General features: G+C 43.2%; 1 protein-coding gene across 7 annotated transcripts in view; it reads left to right on the plus strand.

Annotated features, from left to right (window-relative positions):
* The window catches only part of LOC138739556 (inositol polyphosphate-4-phosphatase type I A), a 239,744-nt gene that overhangs the window by 98,157 nt on the left and 115,102 nt on the right, over nt 1–26,485 (plus strand). For 5 of the 7 annotated variants that reach the window (XM_069891866.1, XM_069891873.1, XM_069891869.1 and 2 more), the window contains exon 2: nt 5,741–5,826. The exons of the other annotated variants lie outside the window; for them this stretch is intronic. The gene's annotated coding sequence lies outside the window, so the exon portion shown is untranslated. The remainder of the gene's footprint in view (nt 1–5,740; nt 5,827–26,485) is intronic. 7 annotated transcript variants of the gene reach the window in all.

Genomic DNA, 26,485 nt, shown 5'->3' on the forward strand with positions numbered 1-26,485 from the left:
TCAGTTTCCAATGCATCTGCTTCCAGGATAAGGCTTTCCATTGTAGAACCTCCTTCAGAGGTTTCCCCTCTACTGCCAATAACTTAGCCTTCACTCGCATCTCCCCATACATCTGCCCAGGCCTCTTACCCTCACAAACAGAACAGAATTCCGCTTGTACTCATCTACCACCCCACCAGCCTCTGCATTCAAGATACTCTCTGCAATTTACACCTCCAAACACATCTCCCCTCCCTTCTCGACTTTCCATCAGGATTGTTTCCTCTGCAATTCCTTTGCCCATTTATCCCTTCCCACCAACCATGTGAATGCAGGAAGTGCTGTGCTTGTACCTACACATGTTCCCCCAACATCAGTCAGGAGCCAAACAGTCCTTATAAGCAAAACAACAACTCGCCTGTGGTTCTGTAGAGGTCATTTGCTGCACCCAGTGCTCCCGATGGAGCCTCCTCTACGTCAGGGAGACTGGATGCTGATTGTGGGATCATTTCTTTGAGCATATTTGCTCTGTCCACTAATATCGACCTCCCATCAACCACAACTTTTTCCCACACTGACTTGTCTCACCATGGTCTTGTGAACTGCCAAGTTTGGGCCACTAGTAAATTGGAGAAACAACACCATCACGGTAGTCTTCAATCAGATGGCATCAATATCAACCAGAATTTCTGTTAAATCTCCACCCCCCCCCCTTCCCCAAATGTCTGTCTCCTTCTTGCTCTCTAATCCTTCCTTCTTTAAGAGGGCTATTTCTCTTAGTCCTCCACCCTCTCCCTGTCACTTCCTTGCTCCTTTCTCTTCAACCCGCTTCTACCTGCATTAACTAATCACCTGTTTGCCTGTGCTCTTTCCAGACCTCCACCATCTTATTGGCATTTGTCTGATCTTTGGCACTCCTGAAGAAGGGCTCAGGCCAAAACATCAACAGCCTTTTCCTTCCTATGGATGCTACATGACCTGCTATTACTCCAGCATCTTTGTGTATTGCACTCGGCTCCAGTATAGTATCTGCAAATTTTTTGTTTACCTTTAGTGTAATTCCTAGCATGTTCAAAAGACGACATATTACAATGGCAATTCATTTTCTCTAATTATATGGAATATTATATGTTTTATCAATATTTTGCAAAAAGCACTTTGTATGTAATGAAAGGCATCCCTATTTAATACAACCAAAATTGATAGCCTTCACTGTAATTTCTCGATTATTTTGGCCAGAAATTCTTGCATTATAGACGATACAATTTTAAATTGCAGTTTTTTGTTCAGCTGTTTCACATAAATTAACACTGAGAGATAATTCTGATCTGAGACCATTTTTATACTCACAGAAGGTCTAATTACCACTTCTTTAAATCCCTTTGTTCTCTTCCTTTCCTCGTGCATGCATCAACTTGTGCTCATTCTTAATTGACCAATTGTTTTGAATATATCCAGTCATTTTGCATAGAAATAGTAAATTGAACAAAGCCTGAGAATGTATGTTGAAAATTGAAGCTTATTTATCTTCAATAAATTAGACCTCAGACAAATTGTTTTTGAGGGCTGTCATGGTGAATCATTAGGTTTGGGATTCATTTATTTTTGATTTTGGTAGGCACCATAAACTATTGAGAACCCCCTTCCCTTGTGAAAATTAGCAACATTATTTTTTGTAATTCACTTGCTCTGTGTTTGTGTGCCTGATCACAGTTGATTGGTACCTGATGCTGATACATAATGAATCAATAGCCTCTTGAGGCTACAGACACTTAGCCTGTTGTCAGTCCTATGTTCATCAGGAGATGGGGCAGAAATGATCTGGGTTTTTTTTAAAAAATGCCATAAAAGTGCTGAACAATGTGACTTAAAACAGGTAAAAAAAAATTGACAATATTTAAATTAATCTTCAATGTTCTATGTCATAATTAGTTGTAAGAAGCATTTGATATGGATAATGCAAATATTTTTGAGTGGTTAGTTGAATTGAAATTAGAATGGACATGTTTTCTGTTTTAAGTTGTTTTCCATCTATTGAGGCTAAATATAGTTTTGAGGTATTTCTTGAAATAACAATTAAATGAATGGCATATTCCAGCCCCTTTTAATCTTCTACCAGTACAAGGAAACCAGTAAAATTGTTTGGGTCACAGTCACATGAATGTAGTCGTTGGCCTATGATCTAATTAGTATTCATGTAGATACACATATTCTCTGCCTGAAGTAGTTCTTTATGTCATAAGGAAGCAAATATTAGACAGGTGAGCAAAGCAGTTTCCTGCCCCGCTGTGAAGGATTGTACGTCCTGGTAATGTGCTCTTTGTTTGTGAGTATATTGAGTGAAATCCTTGGATCAAGTAGATGTTTGCTGTATTAGAAGAGTGATGCTATTGTTGCTCAAGGCATAAATCAAGCTTTTACTTGTTCTTTGGTCTGTGCAAGGCTGCTTAATAAGTTTTAATGAAGGTAATTAAACTTGACATGAATTAAAAGAAGTTTAAAGCTGTTACAAATCAGTACACTTGTGCACATTTGCAATGACATTGAAGCCAAATCAGAATAGGCACTGAAGAAAGATTTTTAACAATAATGAAACAGTTACTTTATCACATCACACTCGTTCAACCTTAAACTATTCAGCTTGAATGATTGTGAACCTCTGCTCTCAGCTTTTCTGTCGAGAACTTGATTGATTTTGAAATTGTTTTAAAGCATTCGAATTGGAGTATATAAATTTATCAGGTCAGGATATTTATGAGAATGTTCGTAAGTTTGAAATATTAACTGCTTTCATGCATACAAATGGAAGAATGTGTCAAACCTCAACTCTCATAAAAGCTGTCATTTATCGACTGGATTTTTGCAAAGGTATGTGGGAGGAAAAGGAAAATAGAACAAATTGACGATTTCATGCAAAAGTCACAAAACCACGATGGATATAGTTAAGAAGAGCTAAAATCTACAGACTGAAATAGGATATGAGCAGCAGTATTATAAACATTTTGCCAGTAAGATATCAACTATAGTGTACAACTCGTGTTGAATCACTGTTTCATTGTAATTCAGTTGCATTTAATATAATTAATGCAATGGTCAAAGATAGACCGGGAATAAAGATTTTCAATTGATATCATTTTAATTCCTTAAAATCCACTTTTGCTAAGTCATCGTCAGACTATTGAATGCTACAGAAAAGACCAGAAGAAATAAAAACGTGCCGGAGCCTACAAGTGCAAAGGGTGCATGAAAGCATAATAGCAAGTAAAATTCAGTAAGAGGATAATTACAGAGGACATATTTAAGCATGAAGTTGCAAAACGTGGAATAGTTTTAAACGATTGCTTTGTGGCTCTTTGTAAAAGAGCAGAGTGAATTTTGAAATATTATTGTGCAAGGAAAGTAGAATTTTATTTATTGGTTCCATTAAAAACAAAAAAATAGGCCTGGATTAAATGTATTGTTAACGGTTAGGAGAATGAACAGAGGAAAAAAATGGAGGTTCTGTCCTTAATTTTCCAACTCTGTGGCAGAAGGCTAATGCTCAGTTCTGTAACTTGTACAGTGAAACCCCAATTTTGCTTGCCTCGATTTAACGAGGCTCCCGGCAGGAGCAGGGACATCAGGCTCCAGGCAGGAGCGTGGACCTTGGGCTGTCGGCAGGAGCAGGGACTTTGGGCAAAATTGAAGTACAGTGAAACCCCAATTTAGTGCTTTTTCAGGATGATATGGCCGGCAAGAGTGGAATATTTGGAATGTGGAGTATTTGATACAGTCAGAGTTTATTTTAGGATTTGAAAAGATCTGTGTGGCAGATACATTAGAAAATGTAGATCCACAAAACCCAGAGGGAAAAAATGTTGAACACAAAATTGACAGTGAAAGGAAGCAAAGAAGGGTTTGGGTTATTTTGTTTGGAATATATGAGTTTGCAGAAAATGTAATTGGTATATAAAATTGAAATGTTTAGACAGTTGATGAGAATTTTCCTCATTGGGGTGAATAGCTGGACTGCATACTTGACATCAAATGGAGACCAATGTTTTAAATTTTTCACCATACACCAACCAATTCAAACACATTTATAAAATGTAAAAGCAAAATGCTACAAATTATGGAAATCTTGGATAAGAACAGAAAATGTGGGAGATATTCTGTATGTCAAGCAGGATTTGTAGCCCCTTTTCCACTAGCATCCTGGTTAATTGGTTGTGCAGGGTCCTGGGATAGGAAGCCTTTTGTGGTGTTTCCACTGGGCCACCCTTAACTGGGACACTAATTGCTTTTCCATTGAACACACTCATCCCTGGGAATCAGAGTGTTCTACCTTCAACTGGAAATGGGTGGCTGCTGCCCCTTTTCTACTGGTTTTATTAGAATACCGGCATCAGCAAACACCAGGGATATGAACAGAAGTAGAGGTGGTTGATCCCTGGTGTGAAATGAAGTCATTTGAGGCTGACGTTCGGACAATATCCTTTTACCACTGAACCCTATCCCAGTAAATTCTCAGTTAATTCCTGGGACAGGGAGCCAGTGGAAAAGGAGCTTATGAAGAGAAAAATGGAAAAAAAGTGTCAGCTTAATTACTGTAATAGGGTTGACAAAAATGAGAATAAAAGCATACTTTAAAGCTGTAGTGAATGGTAGGTAGGAAAGAACAAAGGGATGTCTCTGAAAAGTGGGACAGAATAGAATCCAATGGACACAAATGCTCTTGGTTCCATCTAAGGGAATGTTGTTCAGGTTGTTGAGAGAATACAGATGAAAAAACAATGCCAGATCTGTGAGATGCAGAGCATAGCAGATGCTAATAAAAGATAATGTTGGGAAAGCTGGTTGTCTGAAATTATTGAATCCAATGTTAAGTTGCAGGTTGCAGTATGCGAGGTCCTGTCCCTTAGCTTACCCAGTGCATTTTGGAACAGTATAGGAGGCCAAAGATGTAGTACTCATATGTGCTGGAGAAACTCAGCAGGCCATGCTGCATTCATAGAAAGTAAAAGGCACTCCTGAAGAGGGGCTCACGCCTGAAATGTCAAATCAACTGCCTTTTACTTTCTATGGGTGCTGTGTGACCTGCTGAGTTTCTCCAGCATTTTGTGTACTACTCAACCCTGGTATCTGTAGTTTTTTTTTGGTTTATCTCTAGGAGGGCAAAGATGTAGAGATCAAATGGAAATGACTAATTAAAGTGACAGGCAATCGGAAGCAAGGTTCATCATTGTGTGACTTGATCAAGACCTATTGGTTTTGCTCATGGTAAAAGAGACCACTTCACAATTCGTGAATGCAGTGCTTGAAGTTGAAAGGAATGTGGATGAATCAGTTGAATCACTGGAAGAACAGGTTTCCTGTATAATGGGGAGAGAGAAATTTACGTCTTTAATTTTGTTAATTTTTTTGGTATTGAGTGGTCCTGATAGAAAGGGGTGTTACTAAAAAGACTTTGGCGTTGTAATAGATCCGAGAGATGCAAATAGAGCAGTCAAGTAAAAGAAGGGAAGAATTAGATAAGCGCTATCTGAAAGTGAGAGCAGGAGGAAAACAAAATGTTTATGGTGTACCATTCATGCAGGTTTATCAGTATCAGGGATTTGAATTTTGCTGTTATGCGTCAGTAGCATTTGACATCATTTAAAGATAAGAGAGGCTAAAGAGAGAAACTAATGAAGGTGTTTCATTTATTATCTTGTGATATTGGAACAAAAAAATCAACCAAAGATAAGTGCACATTTTAGTTTTTTTTCCTTTTTTTTAAAAGGGGAACATGGAAGTAACAAAACTAGTTTAAGATGAAGAAATGCAGAGGCTACATTCAATAACACAAGAAAATCAATCCTGCCATATGTAAGTAATGAAAGTTTATTCTAAGGATTTGTAAATGACCATTTAGTGAATTTCTTAAATGTTTAAAATTTGCAAGTGTGCTCCCATGCATGCTTTTTTACATTTGTTCCATTACAGACAAATTAGTGTGATATTTTAGATACTAGAGTTATAACATGGTTGTTCCTAAACCTTGCATTTGCTCCACATGACTCTTGTGACTCCATTTCAGTCCAGACATCCTATGGTGTCTGTGTGGAGTTTGCATATTCCCATATGGCTGTGTGGGTACTCCCTGAATGTTCTAGTTTCCTCCTATATCCCAAAGACTTGTGGGTTAATTTTCTATAACATTGCCCCAAACTTGTAAATGAGTGTTAGAATCTGGGGAGGAGTTGATGAGGAAAGTGGCAAGAATAAAGTGGAATTAGTGGATGATTAGTGTGTCTATGTGCTTGAAGGTTGATGTTGTAGCGGGGCCTACACTGCTCCTTCAATAACACACACACCCAAACGAGTTGAGCTCAGTGAGCAGACTAGTTTATTGAAGGCTGCAGGGCTGCACTTATACTCCCAGCCTGGACCTGGCTGAAAACTGCGCTGGAGGGCGCTGACGTCACCCGGGCGTCATGTGGTCCCCAAGCGCGGGTTTTTGAGCCCCGACTGAAAGGAAGGGAAACCCCCGACGGCGCCATTTTGGCCGGCTGCCCCGCCGCATGGCTTACAAGTGAGGCTGGTTCACTTGCCTTGTGGTGAGTTACCACACAGCACTCCCCCCGCCAGAACTGGCGCCGATGTCCTTTTTTGCCGGGAGGCCTCACTTCTTGGGCTGGGCAATGACCTCTGACTCGGTGGGATCAAGGTGCGCTGGCTTCAGCCTGTCCATGGTAAACAGCTCATGCCTGCCACCCAAGTCCAGTGTGAACGTCGAGCCGTAACGCTGTATAACCCTGTACGGCCCCTTGTATGGTCGCTGAAAAGGTACCATGGTTGGGCCTCGCCGAACGAAAACGAACTCCGCGGAAAGCAGCTCGCCAGGAACGTGAGTCGGATGGGTGCCATGCCTGGGCAGCGGTGGGGGTTCAAAGGAATCCAAGCGTGCCTTGAGGTGAGGAAGTAGTTCGTCCGGCGACCGCTGGGGATTGTGTGGTGCGTTGACGAACTCACCAGGTAGTGCCAGCTGCGCACCGTAGACCAACTCAGCTGTAGATCTTCCTTGGGAGTGGAGTGGATGCCCAGGAGCACCCAAGGCAGTTCGTCCGTCCAGTCGGGACTGGTGAAGCGGGCCATGAACGCCGACTTAAGGTGTTCCACCAGTCCATTGGCCTGTGGGTGGTAGGCTGTGGTGGGGTGTAGCTGGATCCCCAACCTGTTGGCGAGTTCTGCCCAGAGTGCAGATGTGAACTGGGCATCCCGATCGCTGGTGAAGTGAGCCGGGACGCTGAACCAGGCGATCCAACCATGCAACAGTGCTCGGGAGCAGGAGTCGGTGGAGGCGTTCGGCATCGGGATCGCCTCGGTCCAGCCAGCGAGTGGTGTGGTCCACCACTGTAAACAGGTAATGATTGCCCCGGGAAACAAGTAAGGGCCCGACAATGTCCATGTGAATGTGGCTGAACCGTTCCCGGACGTGCTCGAACTCCTGTATGGGCGCCCTGGTGTGCCTGTGCACCTTAGACGTCTGGCAATGGGTGCATGTTCTGGGCCAGCACACGATCTGCTTCTGCAGCCCATGTCATATGAACGGTTCTGTCACCATCCGGACTGTGGACCTGCTGATGGACGGATGTGAAAGGTGTTGGATGTGACTGAAGACCTACCTGCGCCACTGCTGGGGAACCACTGGCTGCGGGGTGCCCAAGGAGATATCGCACAGGATGGTGCCTTCGTCACTCGGAGTCGGGAGGTCTCGGAACCGCAGGCTGGTGATGGCGGTCTTGAAGGCCCTCATCTTCTCAACAGCTTCATGGTCCCGGGCGAGCTGGTCGAGGTCGAGGCCGGGCATCAGTGCGCAGATGGCCGGTCGTGAGAGTGCGTCGACAGCCACATTGTCCTTCCCTGCCTTGTGCTGAATGTGGGTGGTAAACTCCGACACAAAGGAGAGGTGATGCTGCTGGCGGGCCGACCAGGGATCCTTTTCCATCGCAAGTGCCTGGGTGAGGGGTTTGTGGTCTGTGAAAATGGTAAAAGTCCTCCCCTCCATAAAATAGCGGAAATGCCGCACTGCCAGGTACATGCCCAGTAAATCGCGGTCGAAGGCACTATACTTGCATTCTGGCGGGCAAAGCAGGCGGCTGAAGAATGCCAGCGGTTTCCAATGTCCATTCACCTTCTTCTTCAGGATGGCACCGATGGCTGTGGCAGAGGCATGACAGAGTGCCATATGCAGGTCAGTGGGCGAGCATGGCAGCCTTCGCCAGGGGGTCCTTGGTGGCCTTGAATGCGGTACAGGCTTCTGGGTTACAAGCAAGCATCTTGTGCTTGGCTGGAATGAGGGCACAGCTCCCAGGATGAAGCAGTTGTAAAAGTTGACCATACCCACAAACTCCTGCAGCCCCTTGAGGCTGTCTGGGAACTCCCTGATAGCGGCGACCTTCGCAGCGGCGGGCGTGGCTCCTTCGGCCATGATGGTATGGCCCAGGAACTGGTACTTGGCTGGGTTGAAGGTAAGGCCGAAGTCGGCCAGCCGGGAGAAAAGGGCAAGTAGGTGTTGCGCCCAGTCCTTGCTGGCGATGAGGATGTCATCCAAATAAATAAAGACGAAATCCAAGTCCCTGCCCACAGAGTCTCTGAGGCGCTAGAAGGTCTGAGCGGCGTTCTTTTTTTTCATAACTTTATTTATTCGTTCAACAAAGTTATTACATACAATAAGAAAAATGCATATTATGAACAATAAATTTTTTTTCTTTATATATATTAAAAAGAAAAGGAAAAAAAAAAGAACCCCCCTTTCCCCTCTCAGCCAGCTCTCTTTAGGAGAGCCAAAGAAAGAGAAAAGAAAATCGAAATATATTTACTAAAATCCAATCAAGGCAAATCTAAATGTAAATATTTTAAATATAAAGACCACTTATTAAAAAAAAGGAATTATCATGTAAAACATACGTAATTTTCTCCATTAATAAACAAGTTTTCATCTCATTATGCCATCTATTAATATCAATCACATTAGTCTTTTTCCATGTACTTGCTATACATTTTTTTTTGCAACAGATAAAGCTAAATACACAAAAGCAATCTGAAATTTATCTAATCCCAAATCTTTCAGAGGATTCAACTTACCCAACAAAAATATTGTCGGATCCAGAGGTATTTTGATCTTATACAAATGTTCCAAAAACAATTGAATTGCTTTCCAAAAAGATTGTATATGTACACATAACCAAAGAGCATGAAAAAAAGTTCCAACTGAATTACCGCACCTAAAACAAGAATCTGATTCACTAAAACCATATATTTTTTTAACTTTTCAGGTGTTAAATGCAATTGATGTAAAAAATTGTAATTAACGATTGCATAACGAACATTTATCAATGTAGTGACACTATCATGACAGATATCTAAACAATCATCCTCAGAAAAAATAAAATTAATATGCTTTTCCCATTTAATCTTAGATCTATTCTATCCTTTTTTTTTTCCATACTTTCCTGTGGATATTTGGTACATCAATGAAATATATCCCTTCTTTGGTGCAGTCACAAGAAAAGATTCAAATTTAGTCAATTTAGGTAAAATCATGTTTCTACCAAATATTTGTTTTACTAGGGATCGAAGTTGATAATAAACAAATAAAGAATTCTCATTAATACCAAAATCTTCCCTCATTTGATTAAAGGATAAAAATTGACCTTCCAATGTAATAAACATTGAAAAAGGAATAAGTTGGTTATATAACGGTGTTAAAGTCAGTAATTTACCTTTAGAACCTATCATTCTATTTTTCCTCATCCATAACTTCATTAAATGTTTTAGTATAGGCACATTATATTGTTGTAATAAATTTAAATTCCACCGAAACAAAAATTGATGTGTTTCAAATTCAGAAATATTTGCCATCTCAATTTTAGCCCAAGTAGGGGGCCGTTCCAAATCCATTAATAAACTAATAAATTTAAATTGAGCTGCCTCATAATAATTTTGATAATGTGGTAAGTGTAATCCCCCTAATGCATATTTCCAGGTTAGCTTATTCAAAGCTACTCTTGGAAATTTACCTTTCCATAAAAATTCCCTAACCATTTTATTTAAATTTTGAAAAAAATTCTTATTAAGTAAACATGGAATTGACTGAAACAAATATTGTATATGTGGAAAAATATTCATTTTAATTGTATTTATTCTTCCAATTAAATTTATAGGAAGATCCTTCCACTTAATCAAATCAGCTTTAATCTTTTTCATTAACGGTACATAATTTAATTTATATAAAGATTGATAATCAACATCCACATTTATACCCAAATATTTAATTCGATCAATCCACTTCAAATTAATAATATTCTTATAAACTGAATAATCTCCTTCACCTATCGGTAAAATTCACTTTTTCCCCACTTAACTTTATATTCAGACAAAGATCCATATTGTGTTAAATTCCTTCAAGTGTAAACGTGACTGAGCCAGTTTTGTTAAATACACCAGAACATCATCAGCAAATAGATTAATTTTATACTCCTCATCTAAAACTCTCATACCTTGTGTCTGTGTATCAACTGTGCTAAAGGTTTAATTGCTAACGCAAACCAAGCTGGAGACAGAGGGCAACCTTGTCGAGTTGAACGAGTTAATTTAAAAGTTTCCGAGATCTGGCCATTTGTCAATACCCTGGCTATTGGTTTATTGTATAAAGCTTTAATCCAACCAATAAAAGAAGGACCAAAGTTAAATTTCTCTAAAACTTTAAATAAAAAGTTCCACTCAACTCTGTCAAAAGCTTTTTCTGCATCAAGAGATATCACCATCGGATGGTCAGGGCACTGTTGATGTTTATTAATCAAGCTAATCGCTCAAAGAATATTATCTGAAGCATACCTATTCTTTATGAAACCTGTTTGATCAACATGTATCAACTTAGGTAAAAATTTAGCCAATCGATACGCTAATACTTTAGCTATTATTTTACCGTCGACATTCAATAAAGAAATTGGTCTATATGAAGACACCTTTAACGGATCTCTATCCTTCTTAGGAATTACAGTAATTTAGGCACTAGAGCATGATTCAGGTAAATCATAATGTTCCTTAATCTATCATAACACATCTCCAAATACTGTAGGTAAATCATCATAAAATACCTTATAAAATTCAACCGAAAACCCATCATCACCAGGTGATTTTCAACTCGGCATTTCCAACATAGCCGATTTAATTTCTAAATCAGTAAAAGGAGCCTCCAGCTCCAATATGTCTTCTCCTAGTACCGGTAATTTCAACACTGATAAAAAGGAGTCATTCGAACCGCTCTCCTGTTTTCCTCAGAAGTATATAATTTCTTATAAAATGAATAAAACTCATCATTAATCTCACAAGGTTTGTAAATAATAGTTGAATTTCGTCTGACTGCATTAATAACCCTTGATACCTGTTCTTTCTTTAACTGCTTTCTCACCCCATTCATAATACTGTTGTTTAGATCTATTAATCAAACATTCAAATTGATAAGATTGCAACGTATTATATTTCAATTACAATCTAGACAACTCTATCTTCTGATTTTCTGTTGCATCTCTCTGAAATTCCTTTTCTAATTCATCAATCTGTTTCTCTAATTAAAGACTCTCAGTCAAATAATTATTTTTAACCTTAGAGGTATAACTAATTATTTGACCTCTCAAGTCAGCTTTCATAGCATCCCACAATATAAATTTACTCTGAACGGAGTTGACATTTTCTTCCAAAGAAAGATTAATTTGTTTCTTAACAAATTCAATAAATTCCACTTTTTTTAACAACATCGTCTTAAATCTCCAACGATGAGCTAGACAAACTTTTTCAGAACTCTCATAAGTAAAATACAACAAAGAATAATCTGAAATTACCCTACTTTTATATTCTGCTTGCAATATTTTCCCCTGTAAATGTGCTGATACTAAAAAAAAAATCAATTCTAGAAAAAGATTCATGTCTAAATGAATAAAAAGAAAAATCCTTCTCTGTTGGGTTAAGATGTTGCCAAATGTCCACTAAATTAAAATCTTTCATCAAAGCTCGAATTTGAATTCCCATTTTAGATTTTTTAACATTTTTTGGAGATTTATCTCGTAAAGGTTCCAAAACACAATTAAAATCTCCTCCAACCAAAACATTTTCATTAGCTTGTCCCAAAAGCAAAAATGCATCTGAAATAAATACTTCATCATCCATATTTGGTGCATAAATGTTAACTAAAGTCCAAAATTCATTAAAAATCTTAAAATTCAATTTAAGAATACGTCCTGCATTCATTTCCATTGATTGTAATTCAAAAGATAAATTTTTATGTATCAAAATTGCTACTCCCTTAGCTTTGGAATTAAATTAAGAAAAAAAAAACATGTCCAACCCAATCCCTCTTCAATTTTATACTTTCTTTTTCATTCAAATGCGTCTCCTGTAAAAAAGCAATATCAATCTTCATCTTTTTAATGTAAGCCAAAACTTGCTTATGCTTGATCGGATTATTTAATCGTTGAACATTAAAGGTGGCAAATTTCAGATTCGACATATCTAATACAATTACTAAATACCAAAAATAGTCACAAAATTAATAATAACAAAGAAAAACAAGAAAAGTTTTCTCAAATTAAGATATATAGGCCCGCCAAATAAAAATAATATTCGTTAATAAGAGAGAAAAATAAACAACAAATAAAAACTACCAAAAGGTTGTAACTCCCTAAAAAAAAAAAATGGGTGTGGATTACCCACTAGTGACTGATAATTGAGCGGCGTTCTTGAGTCAGAACGGGATGCGCAGGAATTCGAACAAACCAAAGGGGGTGATGATGGCCATCTTGGGTATGTCCTCAGGGTGCACCGGGATCTAGTGATATCCACGGACCAGGTCAACCTTGCAGAAGGTCCTTGCGCCGTGCAGGTTGGCCGTAAAGTCCTGGATGTGTGGGATGGGGTAACGGTCAGGAACTGTTGCCTTGTTGAGCCGTTGATAGTCTCCGCAGGGACGCCAGCCACCGGAGGGTTTTGGGACCAGGTGGAGCGCTGAATGATTCCCTAGCTCCAACAGGTGCAAAAACTCCTCCTTCGCTACCTGGAGTTTATCAGGCGGGAGCCCGATGTGGTGGATCAACCCATGGCGTGGCGAGGCAGTGGAGAACTGTGGCTTGAGGAGTGTCGGGCACTCGTCCAGGATATGCTGGAACTCGTTTCTGGGTGTGCTGATCATGGCCATCTGCGGTTGTCGTCGAGGCAAACTGCCTGGAAGGTACGGGCGTCCACCAGGCGCCTACCTCGAATGTCCACCAGAAGCCCGTGTGCGAGAAGGAAGTCTGCACCCAGGATGGCAGTCAGGAAGGACGAGATGGTGAACTTCTATGCGAAATTCTGTTGGCTGATCTGGAAGTGGGTTGTCTTGTCTCCATACATCTGGATTGCCGTTGCGTTGGCTGCACGGAGGGGAATTCCACGAGGTCGGTTCCTGGATTCGATGGCTGTGGCCGGGATGACGCTGATATGGGCTCCAGTGTCAACTGGAGGAACCGCCGGCCGCTTACTTACTCTCGCAGGTAGAGAAGGATGTGTCCTTGGCCAGCCGCTGCAGCCATCAACAGCGGTCAGCCTGGTCGTTTCCCTGGAATGAGCAGGGCTGACGACACTTCCGGGCCCTGGCATCCCAGCGCTGGTGGTAGAAGCAGAGGCCTGAAGCGGATACTGTGGCCTTGGTTATGCTCTTGGGGGCCCCTGCAGGGGCCGGGTGCTCTACCGCAGTGCTCGTGGCGGGCTTGGCGTGGTCGTGCCCGTGCCTCGTGACTTGTTGGACCACTGAGCCTTCCGAAAATCGGCCTTCTGGGCGACCTTCCTCGGGTCAGTGAAGCCCTCCTGAACCAGCAGCGGGCCATGTCCCCTGACATAAGTTCGAGGAAGATGCGCTTGAAAAGTGGGCATTTGGTGTGCTCACCCATTAGCACGAGCATCTCATCCATCAGTTCCATCGGGGACCTGTCCCCCAGGGCGTCGAGGTGCAGCACCCGAGTGGCACGCTGCTGTCTGGATAGTCCGAGGGACCTGGTAAGCACTTGCTTGATGGTGTCATTCTTGTCCTCGGCGGATGGGTGCTGAACTAGATGTAGCACGCGTCTGGCGGTGGCCTGGTCCAGGGCAGCGACCATATGGTAGAATTTGGTCGTGTCGGACAATATCTGGCGGAGGTGAAACTGGGCCTCCAAGTAGATGAACCAGGTCTCCGGCTCCTGAACCCAGAATTCAGGCAGTTTCAGGGCTATAGCGCTGATCCCAGGCTCACTCATGATGGTTCAAAGACATTTCTACCATCACCAATTGTAGCGGCGGCTACATTGCTCCTGCAATAACACACACAACCAGGCGGGTTGAGCTCAGTGAGCAGACTAGTTTATTGCAGGCTTCTGTGCTGCACTTGTACTCCCAGCCCAGACCTGGCTGAGAACCACGCTGGAGGGCACTGACATCACCCGGGCGTCACGCGGTCCCCAAGCGTGGGTTTCTGAGCCCCGAGCTGGAAGGAAGGGAAACCCCCTGACGGCGCCATTTTGGCCAGCTGCCCCGCCTCATGGCTTACAAGTGGGGCCGGTTCGCCTGCCTTGTGGTGAGCCGCCACAATGTGTTCTTTCTGCTAAGGGACCTGTGTTTTCAATGCTGTGTGACTCCATGACTTATCCATTGATTGCCCCTTTCCTCCCATAGATTTTAATTTTTGCAAATAAAGCCATTTGGCCAGGTCTTTTGATTTAGTCTTGAGTTGCAGTGCAATGCTCAGTATTTTGATGGGACTGGTGAACTAAGTTCAGTAGGTTGGTCCACATGATGGACCATTCACTATTGATTGTTGTGTGTGAGGGGCTTGCATAGCCAGTACTGGTAAAGGCTGCCATTTGAACGAGAACAAATGAATGGAATGCAATTAATCAGTAAACTGTCTACAACACATTTGTAGTCTATTGCATATAGTGACTCGACCATAACAAACTATTAAATGATCCTTGCCTATTTTTATAAGCCATTGTTTCAAGAACAATTGATAATATTCAGCAGATTAAAATTGAGTTTATCATGAGGAATAAAAAAGGACAGTTGTAGCAACTCACCTAGTTTTAGCGGTGAACTGGCCCCGCTTGTCATGCGCGGTCAACGGGGCAACCACGAAAAATGTGGCGTTGCGGGTTCATCTCTTCCGGTCCAGACAGGAAAGGCACTTGTGCGCTTCCGTCAGCATGACACAAGTTCCGGAACACGAGGGATGGGACCAGACAGACTCAAAGGCCGCAGTGCGGAATTCAAAGTAAAGCAGTTGTGTAACTCAAGCTCTGTTGTCTCAGTCTTTTTGCTGCGCTCGTGCACAACGTGCTGCACTGGTGACCCCGACAAGTCTCCACGTCTTGAAGACTCGGCACAATGGAACCCGCAGCTGTAGGTGCCGTTGCGTTGAAGCTACCAACATTCTTGGTTTGGCGAAGCGGAGGCCCAGTTCCAGATCATACAGATAACCTCCGATTCGACAAGATACTTCTACGTCATCAGCTCGCTCGACCAGGAAGCCACCTCATGAGTTGATGACCTCATCCAGGCGCCGCAAGAGGAAGGTAAGTATGTGGCTCTTAAAAAAACCCTCCTCATTGACACATGCAGAGGCTTTCACAATGTGAGCAGGCTGCCAGGCTCCTTCACTTGAACAGCCTAGGCGATAGGACACTCTCCGCCCCATGGTCAAAATGCTCTCACTGGCAGAAGGCCACAAGCCCTGTCCCGTGTTCGAGCAGGCATTCCTAGAGCAGATACTCGAAGACATCAGGCTCCTATTGTCCAACGCAGATTTCAGCAATCCGAGCAAGGTTGTGGCATGAGCAGGCATTCTCTACCGCTTCAAGTGTGAGACATTAGACTTAGTCAACTGTTACACAGTCGCCACTAAGGCCAGTGCCCTAATTCAGTCCACCATGTGAACAGGCTCCGCCCTGCCAGAAAACAGAAAGGCCTGACCCACAATGGTGCTACCATCAGCGTTTCAGCGTTGGGGGGGGGTATCAGCTCGTAGGTGTTGCCAGCTATGCTTGTTTCCATGAACGATGGGGCCAGCTGCTGTTAGTGGCTGCGGCGGCTGGCCAACTGAACCGCCTTCTCCACATCTGGGACAGGATCTCAGGCCGCAGGTTCCTCATGGACACGGGAGCAGAGATAAACGTTCTCCTTGCAGCACTTGAGACATGCATGAGACCTCATGGCCCCTCCACGAGCACCGCCATTAAAACTTTTGGGAAGAGGGGAATTCCTGCACATTTCAGTGAGACCACCTTCATTTGTCATTCACGCTGGGTTCAGTGGACAAACCTCTATTAGGCGCACCTATCCTACAGGTCAACTCCCTACCGGTGGACCTCCAGGGCAGACGATTAGTCCATGTAGAGACTTTCCAGACGAGGCACGTCCAATGAGCCATCCACCCAGCTCACTTCTGTGGAGACCCCACACAGCCAGTAAAGCTGTCACCTTGCTGGTTTTCCCTCCATTTGGCTCCCCCAGTTCACCAGCGTCATGCCGAAGCACGGCGTCCAGCACCACATCGTGATCACTGGCTCGCCATTGAAATTGCGAGCCCATCGCCTAGCCCCAGAAAAAACTCAATCTCGCCAAGGAAGAGTTTAAATGCATGGAAGAACTCGGCATCGTCCGCTGTTCTGACAGCCCATGGGCCTCACTTCTCCACTTGGTACCAAAGTTCAACAACAGCTGGAGACTCTGTGGAGACTACAGATGCCACAACGTCTAACCACTACCCCATTCCCCATATCCAGGATTTTTCAGTGAACCTCAATGGCACACAGCTTTTTTCTAAGTTTGGCTTGATCTGGGGATACCATCAGATTCCTGTGCATCCGGACGACATCCAGAAGACTGCTGTCATCACCCCTTTCAGCCTTTTCAAGTTCCTCTGTATGCCATTTGACTGGATGCAGCCCAGACTTTCCAGTGCCACATGGACACGGTGGGCAGAGACTTCCCTTTTATCGACCTCGATGATATCCTGGTAGCCAGCAGGACGCACGTGACACACCTGTGCCAGCTTTTCAACCACCTTACAAAGTTCGGCCTCACCATCAATCCGGTGGTACCAGTTCGGCCTCGAGGAAATTGACTTTCTGGGCCACAAGATTACCACAGACGGTACCAGTCCCCTACCTGACAAAGTAGAAGCCATATGACAGTTTGCAGACCAATGACACTGAAGGGGCTACAAGAATTTGTGGGCATGGTGAATTTTTACGACGGGTTCATCCCTGCGGCAGCCAGGATTATGCGCCCTCTTTTCACTCTAATGTTGGGCTCATTGAAGGAACTCATGGACAGACGAAGCTCACAACACTTTTGAGGTGACCAAGGAGCCCCTGGCACCTACAATGATGTTAGTCCACCCACGAATGGACATACCGACGGCTCTCATAGACAACACGTTCAGCACAGCAGTAGGCGCTGTCCTGGAACAGTTTGTTAACGACTCATGGAGACCTCTCGCCTTTTTTAGTCGTCACCTGCAAGCGCCCAAATTGAAGTACGGCACGTTTGACAGAGATACCTGTCCGTCCGCTACTTCCTAGAGGGATGGCCGTTCACTGACTAGATGGATCACAAGCTGCTCACTTTTGCCTTCTCCAAGTCCTCCGACCCATGATCTGCCCGACAGCAGAGGCACTTACCCTACTACTCTGAATTCACCACCTCCATCTGCCATCTCTCTGGAAAACAAAATGTTGTCACCGACGCACTCTATCATGATCTGGCTCGATTCCACCGACGCGACCCTGAAACGCACAGCTTCAGGACTGCCAATTGACAAAAAAGGGACTGCGCTCCTCTGCAAAGTCTCCACAGGCCAACCCCGTCTGCTGGTCCCCGCCCAATGTAGGAAAATGATTTTCAACATGATCCACACTTTGTCTCACTCATCCATCTGAACGTCAGTGCGGTCGGTATCCTCCAGATTTATCTTGCATGGCCTACGCAAGCAAATCACAAAGTGGCTGAAAACCTGCGTGGACTGCCAGTCTGCAAAGGCCCAGCAACACACCAGGCAACAAGTCCAGCAGTTTGATGCTCCAACCCGCAGGTTCCAGCATGTCCACCTCGACATAGTTGGGCCCTTGCCAGTCTTCAGAGTGTTGTGCTACCTGCTGACAGTGGTGGACAGATTCACTCGATGGCCAGAGGCCACCCACCCACCAGACACCTCCACCGATATGCTCACCAGGGCTTTCCTCTCCGCCTGGGTCTCCTGTTTTAGCATCCCAGTTCACATAACAGCTGACCGAGGAGCTCAGTTCACCTCTGCCCTGTCGAACGAGCTCTCCAAACTCCTGGCCACTCAACCGCATTCCACCACGGCCTACCATCCTCAGGCCAACGGGCTGGTCGAATAATATGCCATAGACATGGACCAGACAAGTGTTATATTAATACAGGGCTTTTATGAAGACTCAGCCACCACTATACTGGCCAGTGGGAAAGCATTTCCATCTGTTATACCAGTAGGTTGAAGCATCTCTACAGCCATAGCCAATAGAAAGGAACTCTATAAATGTGAAGCAGTCAGTGTAATACGCTCCCCCATTATATCATCGCTTTCACCCCCCCCCCTCAAAAATTGACCAATTTTAATAAACTATTATACTGACCAAAGCAAAAGCTGGAAAAGCAAGCAGGTTAAAAATTTCAGAAATGAAGGGTTACAGCAGGACAAAACAAAACCAGAATTAATTGGAACACAGACCAGAAAACAGGCTACAGAGATAACAGTAAGTAGCCTTGGTAATTGTTTCTACGACTAGAAATGGTCATAACACAGTCTCTGGGGAGGTTTAGAAATACGAACAGATCTGCGCAAAGGCACTGGTGAGAGCAGAGCTTTATCTCCTAACGTCGGACATTTCGCACCAGCTGAGGAAGGGAGTGGAGGCAACATTCTCACGTGGAGAGTATTGTTCCTTGGGCAATGGGTCAAGTAACTGGTTTTCTCGTGGTGAGGGTGTCAGAATAGTGGAAGGGCTCACAGTCCAGGTGAAGCCAGGTCTCTAAGGGAAATGGTGTCCTCTCTCCCATCAGGAAAAGCAATATGAGCATACTGTGGGTTAGCATGAAGCCTTTGAACACTCTCTACAACTGGGTCAGATTTCCTGGTCAAACATGTTTTTTTAATAAGACTTTTCCGGACTCAGATAGCCAAGTCAGCAAGGTCGATCCAATCTTTGATTTTCTAGGGAAAGTAAAAACACGTTGGTGAGAACTTTCATTGATAGCTTTACAAAAACAGTGTACGAATAAAGTGTAATGCCCCTGACTGCACATCTTGCCACCGGCTGGTGGGGAAACCTTTCTACTTCAGTGCAAGAGTGATAGCTTTCCAGATTGTACTATTACCCCACGGGTTATAGCTTGTAGTATGGCGAGTAGCAATTCCCCTGTCAAGAAGATATTGGCTAAGTTCTGTATTCATGAAAGCTGACCCTCTCACTATGAATGAAGTTAGGGTAACCAAAAATACTGAAAATCATATCAAGACATTTAATAACAGTACTAGCAGATACATCAGCACATGGTATAGCGAAGGGAAAATGAGAGAATTCATCAATGATGTTAAGGTAAAGAGATTCTTATTGTTTTAGGGTAGCAGTCATTTAAAATCCATGCTGAGGCGTTCGAAGGGTCTAGACACCTTAATCAGCGTAGAAGCGGGAAGTTTGTAATAGCATGGTTTACATTCGCACAGACTGGACACTCGCTAGTCAATTTTATTTTTGTCTTCTAGTGAGTACAGCAAATTGAGGGACTTAATTAACATAATGATAAAATCTAGTAACCCCTGGGTGACATAATTCATCATGAAGGCTTTTCAAATGGTCCAGCTGCAGACTTGCACAGGTCATGCAAGAAAGAGTGTCCGGGGTCATTGAACTTTCCTGGCCGATAGATTATATCCTAATCTTAAGGAGAAAGCTCAATTCACCGATGCATGATCTTATCGTTTTTAATCTTGCTCTTCAATTTAGTGTTGAACATGGAGGCAACAGATATTTGATCAGTCAGTAATGTGAATTTCTTTCTGGTGATAAAGTATCTCCAATAGCGAATGGATTCTACAATGGCTCGTGCTTCCTTTTCAGTAGAGGATTGCCTGACCTCCGGCCCATGTTATGTCAGCGAGAAAAAGACCACAGGTCTACCAGCTTGATTTAGTGTTGCTGCTAAAGTTCAATCGGATGTGTCAGATCACACTTGGAATGGTAAATCCTCATCAATAGCTGACATTGTCACTGTGGCTATATCCTGTTTGATGTGTTCAAAAACACGGAGGGCTTCAGACAGGGGGAAACTAGTTGTTTTACGCCTTATCTGCATAATTCGGCACCCAATGAGCGTATTAGGTGTAAAAGCCCAGACAGCGCTTGAGGGAATTTTGCGTCGCAGTTGGGGGCAGCTCCATGAGTGGCCTCATTCTCTCTGGGTCAGAGCTGATTTTGCCTCTACTCATAACGTAGCCCAGTATAGCCAGGCATTTAGTGAAGTATACACACTTGTCATTGTTAAGGGTCAAGTTCAGATCCTTGGCCACCTGGAGGAACTTCTCTAAGTTACGATCGTGATCATTGAAGTCCTTGCCACATATAGTGACGTTGTCCAGATAAGGGTAGGCAACTTGCAAGTTGTGAGCATCTACTAGCTTAGCCATTTCTCTTTGGAAATCCAAAACACTGTTGGTAACTCCAAAAGGGACCCTTTGAAATTGAAATAGTCTGCCGTCTGCTTCAAAAGCCGTAAGCTGCCTTTCATCCTTGTGAATGGGCACCTGATGGTAGGCTGATTTCAAATCAATTGTGGAGTATATTTTGTATTGTGCAATCTGGTTTACCGTGTCTAAGAATCATGGCAGGGTATAAGCATCCACTTGCATAAAGCTGCTTATAGTTTGGCTGTAGTCCACGATCATTTTGCGTTTCACGTCATTTTTGTTAACTACTACTTGTGCACGCCAAGGACTTGTACTGGGTTCGATGATTTTTTTTCCTCTACATAAACGACTAACCTCATTCTTTTTTTATGTAATTCTTTATTTATCGGACTATGAACCTTATCAACCAATATATTTACAGATGTATCTCTTTAGATATTCACAGTGACATTTTCTTTTTTCCCCCTTCCCCCTTCCCACCCCCTCCAAAAACAGTAGATATTGAACATATAAAATACAATAAAACAATATCTTTATACAAAAGGTATACAAACAAAAAAGACGTTTCATCTACTTATTCGCATTAAATCTGATCGTGTTTATCTTCTTATCATTTTAGGTGGTGGTGGTCCTAGGCCTGTTCTTTCTGTTATGTTCCATATATGGTTCCCAGGTTTTTTCAAACATTGTAACTTTGTCTTTTAAATTATATGTGATTTTTTCTTCACAATGGGATACACTTAAACTTGGTTATATCTTCTATTAATGTTTATAGTCATATGGTCCAACATAGCCATCTTGTATCTTTATTTTCACTTTTCCGCCTCTTCACCACCTCCAACCCCCTTTTTTTCCATTACTGTTTTATAAGTTTTTAAAGTTTTCCTTTTTAATCTATTGAGGACGCATTTAAGACATGAAATACCCCAACAATCCTCACAAGCAATAAGCCTTTAACCCCAAATGAACCTCCCCTCCTTGGATTGCCTCCTGTCCCTTGACGGCAACCACAACTCCCCTTTCCCTTCGGTTTGCGAACTTATTTGCAAGTGTCAACTGATTTCACAGTGACCATTATTCTCCCACCCCCAGCCCCCCCGAGAGAACACTATTTTCCTATACTTAAAACAAAGCACTCTATCTTTTTCTTTTTCCCTTTCTCTTATCCATCTTTAAATCTTTATATATACATTATCTTTACTTTATATTTTTGCGTATTTTTGTATATTTTCTTGCCGGTCATCCTTATTGTCACTCCTCCTCCTCTCTTCTGTCCTGAAAATGTTCAGCAAATTCTTGGGCTTTCTTTGGGTCTGAGAATAGTCTATTCCACTCCCCAGGAATGAATACTTTGAGTACTGCTAGATGTCTTAATATAAAGTTATACCCTTTCTTCCATAACATTGTTTTCGCTGTGTTGAATTACTTCCTCTTCTTTAAAAGTTCAAAGCTTATGTCTGGGTAAAAAAATATTTTTTGACCTTTGTATTCCAACGGCTTATTCTCTTCTCTAACCTTCTTTCTTGCCTGCTCCAGTATGTTTTCTCTTGTCGTATATCTTAGAAATTTTACCAATATGGATCTCGGTTTTTGATGTGGTGGCGGGTTTCGGTACTAGTGCTCTGTGCGCCCTTTCGATTTCTATTTTTCCATGTGAATCTGTCGTTCCCTGCACCTTTGAGATCTATCTTTTATAAATTCCTTCATATCTGACCTTTCTTTGCCTTCTTTCAGGCCAACTATTTTTATGTTGTTTCGCCTACTGTAGTTTTCCAATACGTCAATTTTTTGTGACAATAAATCTTGTCTCTTTAATTTTTATTCCGCTCTCTTCTAACTTCCCTCTTAAATCATTTATCTCCATTTCTACAGCAGCTTCTCGTTCCTCCACATTTGACTAACCTCATTCTTAATGAAGAGTTTGTCCTCTTTGGAATAGCGCCTACTCTTTGAAGCTATAAGCTTACAATCTGGGGTTAGATTGGTAAAAAGACACGGAGGTTTAATCTTAAGGGTTGACATCCCAGAAACAGCATATTGGGGTACTGTGATCGATGGTAGTGGGCTGTTAAATGCCAGTATAATACTTTTCATTTGGCACTGGAAATCTAAGCCTTAATATCATTGGAGCGTACAGACCGGGTAGCAGGTGTAATTTGAAATCTTTGTATTCGTTTCCCTGTACTTTCAGGATTATTCTGCAGCAATGTGTAATATCTCATTTTAGTCCAGAGGAAAACCATAGAAATTTTGCGCTTAGATGGATACAGGTTAAGATTCAGGGAACTTAAGGTTATAGGGTGGATATAGTTGTCAATACTGCCCGAATCAAACAAACAGTCAACAGGCTCCCTGTTTACCTTTACCTTCATTGTGGAATTCTTCAGCCTGTGGGGTTCATCTTGGTTTATCATCATTGATGCTAGAACAGGGTCTTCCTGCAGCAGTGATCTGTCAGAGCTCGCCTCATCCCTGGCAGTTCCACTCATGATTTTGGATGAAGAGGTGTTAGATGAATTGTTGGCTCTCCGAGTCAACACAGCGGTGTCACGGCGGTGCCCCTGCTTATTAGCGGCGCTTGTGCGCTTCTTCTTTCCGCTCTTCAACTCACTGTGTGAGCTAAATGAGGACCCTCACTCCCAGCACACTCTGGCCCAATGCCCTCACTTACCACAGTGGGCACAATTGGCTCGTGGCATGGGGAACTGTGACATATATGGAGTGCCAATCCACAGAAGTAGCAACTTCTGTAGCGGCCTCTACACTGTGGTTTTGTGGCACTCAACAGTGGATCATCACTGCAGGCGGGCTTCGGGGATGCCGCTTCAGCACCTCCTCTCAAGGGCTTAGCGCTTTGTGACACAGCCCTAAGGGTCTTCAATTGTTGTGGAGCAGCATTAAAGGTTAGGTCCGGGGTCTCCAGTAAGCATTGTCTGATGTACCCTGACTCTCAGTCCGCTTATGAATGCATCCAACGTTAAGGATTCTCGGTGGATTTCGGCCGTGACAGCAATGCAGGCACAGGCTCTGGATAGCCCTTTTAGTGCGAGCACAAAAGCATCTTCGCTCTCTCTGGCTTGTTGTCTTCGAGTGTGAAGTTGATGTCTTACAAACAAAGTATTTTGTGGCATATTATAATAGGTTCTGAGGAAATGCAGTACATTCTGGTACCCAGCTGTCTCCCTAACCATGGAGTAAGGTATTTCTCCAAGGATAGCCACAAGATGGTCCATCTTCACAGCATCTTGCACAACATTGTTCATTCACACAAAACCCTGGAGCCAGTGGTGAAAAATTTCTCCAGCTCAGGTGACATCTTGATCTATCTCAAGGAAAGTGTCCATGATTGAGAGTCTGTTAATAAAATTGATAAGCCATAGACCAGACATGTGCTATTCCAATACAGGGCTTTTATTAACAGACTCTCAGCCATCACTATACTGGCCAGTGGGAAACCATCTCCTTCTGTTATACCAGTAGGGTGGAGCATCTCTACAGCCATACATGAGAAGCAGTCAGTATAATACATCCCCCCCCCATTACATCATCACATCGAGTGCTTCCGTTGTTACCTAAAATCAGCACTGATGACACAGCTTGAGAAGCCCAACTGAGTCGACGAACTGCCCTAGTTTCCCCTAAGTATACGCACAGTGCCTAAGGAGGACCTCAAACCCTCCTCAGCTGAACTAGTCTATGGTGAGACCTTTGCAGTACCGGTCCAGTTCCTTCCTTCAGCACCCAATTAAACTTTCGACATCGCAGTTATCCTCGAGAGACCGCAAGACAAATTGGGCTCCCTTGCACCACCACCACCATCACGATACAGTCAACTACCCTTCAGATTTATCCTCTTGGAGTATGTATTTGTATGAAGGGATGCGCACAGGGCCCCCCTTCAGTGCCCCTCTAAGGGACCCTACAAGGTGCTGCAAAGAAACACATCCACCTTTACACTTGACTTTGCGGGCAAGGAGGAACTGTTCACACTGGACCGCTTGAAACCAACCCACCTGGACTTGTCACAACCAGTACAGGTCCCCCCCACCGATAGTAGGGGTCAGCTTCTGAGACGGCAGACCTCACCCTTGACGGAGTGCGAGACCATCGACGCAGGTTCTGTGGGGGGGGGGGGGGGGGGGATGGGGTGTGTAGTGACACTCATAGTTGTACCGGTGAACCGCCCCGCTTGTCATGCGTAGTCAGAAGGGCAGCCGCAACTAAGATGGCGTCACAGGACCTTCTCTTCTGGTCCAGGTTGGAACTGCACGTGCGTGCTTGCGTCAGCAAGACGCGAGTTCTGGAACATGAGGGGTGGGACCAGTGTGACCGATTATGTTGTGTTTGTATTGTAAATAGATATGTTTTTGGGAGATAAATTAGGGCAGATTTTTTAGTGTGGATCGCATACAAACACTTCAAAACAGATCTCATTTAAAATACTGGACCTCTGCTCAACCCAGACAGGGCGGCTCCTGGGGGCCTTTGCAAAAACTTCGGGGAGTGTCCAAGGTACTTCTCTAATGGATGGTTGTTTTGGAAAGCAACAGATGAAAGAGATCATAGGAGTAGTTCGGAGCTGCAGGCTGTCTGGGAGTGTAGCTTGCTGTTATAAGAGGGTCATGTGGTTTTTGCAAGCAGAGAGAGTTGAACAGCATTGAGAGAGATAGAAAGAGAGAGAGATCAGTTCTGCAGTACTACAGTCAGCAGAAGCAGCTGGGACTGGAACAGGACAAGCTGGAAAGCTTGTGGAAAACCCCATTTGGAAGATGGGTTGTGAATGCTTAGTTCAGCCTGGTCAAAGACAAGTTGTCTAATGTTTCACTTGAAATAAGAGAAACAGAAAGGAACTCTGTGTTGAAGTGAAAGAAAGAGATTATCATCTGGCAAGTTTCTTTGGCAAGACACTGACGTGGCTGACTAAAAGGGATCATTTTGTGTCCAGGACCAACAAATCTCTCTGAAAACCAACAGGAACCTTCCTGCGTGGTAACCATTGACCTTTCAAGCACCAAAGGCTGGTGAACTTTATAAATGGTACATTCTGTGTACAATATAAGAATTGCCTGCAAGTAGTGAACTTGGAGGAACAAGAAGTGAGATTGGACTGTGTATCAAAACATTTTTCTGAATTTGCATACACATTACATACACATGTGCTTAGAATTAGAAGGGGACAAAGATAGGTCAGTTAAGTTAATAATGATAAGATAAAGTGTGATCCTGTTTTCATGTTTAAAGATCATTAAAAGCAACTTTTGTTTAAGTAACCATTTGTCTTGGTGAATATCTATTGCTGCCAGGGTTTGGGGTCCTCTGGGCTCGTAAGACCAGGCACACCCTTAAAGGCCGCAGCGGGGAATTCAAAGTAAAGCAGTTGTGTTACTCGAGCTCTCAGCCTGTTGTTTCAGTCTTTTCGCTGCTCTCGCACTCAACCCGCTATGTGGTAATGAAAACCTGATCGTGATAATTAGCAGGCCCTTTAAATCACAACTAACCTTTTGGAAGAATTCACTTCTGTTTGAAGGATAATGTTTTATGGACTATGTTGCTCTAAATTTTACTGCAATATGCAGCTAAGATGAGCTGTTATGTAGATTTTAGAAAATCAACATTAAAAAAAAATCAGGAATCTACAGAACTTAATGCGGTTCAGATACACCAACAATTAATTTACACTATCTTTTTTCTCAAGTGAGCTACAACTTATCAAGTGTCAACAGTTCCTAATTGGGCCAAAGCATCAGGGCCTCAGTATGTCAGAGGTTT

This window comes from Narcine bancroftii, chromosome 7, assembly GCF_036971445.1.
Source record: "Narcine bancroftii isolate sNarBan1 chromosome 7, sNarBan1.hap1, whole genome shotgun sequence".
NCBI lineage: Eukaryota > Metazoa > Chordata > Chondrichthyes > Torpediniformes > Narcinidae > Narcine > Narcine bancroftii.